The following is a 1,046-nucleotide window of genomic DNA, read 5'->3' as shown; positions in this document are numbered from 1 at the left end:
TGGCTTAATACTGTATATGTCTAGCTAACCCAAAGTCCATTTGGTATTTTATCCCCAACCATGTTTTTGACAAATTTGGTAGTCTTTCCTTTATTTTGAAATGTAATTATCTACCCTCTAAGCTATAGCTTTGTCCAAATTTAATTAGCAGTGTCTCGTCGCTTGGAAGCTTGTTCACTATATAAACAATGATGCTATGTTCACAGTTTTTCACCCCACAGAACATTTTTATGGAATAACAGGGATATTACTGTCAGAAATAAATCATTATTTTTCCCCAGATGGTTTCAAAATAATATTGTGTGCTTTGCTTATTTGATGACTCAGGAAATATTCTGTCTTATGAGCAATTTATGACATACCATAGTTTCCCGATTCCTCCAAAAGAGTTTAATACGGTGGTTAAAGCAATTTCATATGGGTTAATTCACCTTGCTAATACTCTATATTTAATCCAAGGAGCACAGCTACTACACAATCTGTCTTACTCTTGGAAGGTATTGATCTGTTAGATAAAAAATGTAACAGTAGGCATGTGCGCCAAATTGTTCATTTTAAAAGGAAAATGTCTTCAAGAGGAAGGCATTCCTCTACTAGAGGTCCTTGTTTGATGATACAGACTGGAAAAGAACCTGGCTTTTACCTGGGAAATATTGTATTTCCAAGAAGGCAAAGGAAACACATTTTAAAATTTGACACAATATTTTCCTGTCAATTCTAATATTTCTTAATATTTGGACATTGACAGCTCATGTTCTCAAACAAGCAGAGAAGACATTAGCACTATCCAAGCAATTTTGGTCTGACCTAGGTTTTCATGTATTTGATTTTGCCAATGTTGTACACTCCTTTAGTTTTAAAGACATTATGTTTTATTATAATACTAAAAATAAACCCCTAGAACATACTATAATTCATCCTGCAATGTATTTTATGATTATTAAAAAGAGATACAGTTTCAAAAGTATTGCAGAAAAATGATAATGTGTGATTTGTAATTCAGAATGGCAAGAAAATAATGAATGATTTTTCCAGGCACTCCAAAA

The sequence above is a fragment of the Sinocyclocheilus anshuiensis genome, unplaced genomic scaffold (genome assembly GCF_001515605.1).
Source record: "Sinocyclocheilus anshuiensis isolate Anshui unplaced genomic scaffold, SAMN03320099.WGS_v1.1 scaffold274, whole genome shotgun sequence".
In the NCBI taxonomy this organism is placed as follows: Eukaryota; Metazoa; Chordata; class Actinopteri; order Cypriniformes; family Cyprinidae; genus Sinocyclocheilus; species Sinocyclocheilus anshuiensis.
The sequence above is the reverse complement of the archived record's forward strand: the minus strand, read 5'-3'. Positions refer to the sequence as shown.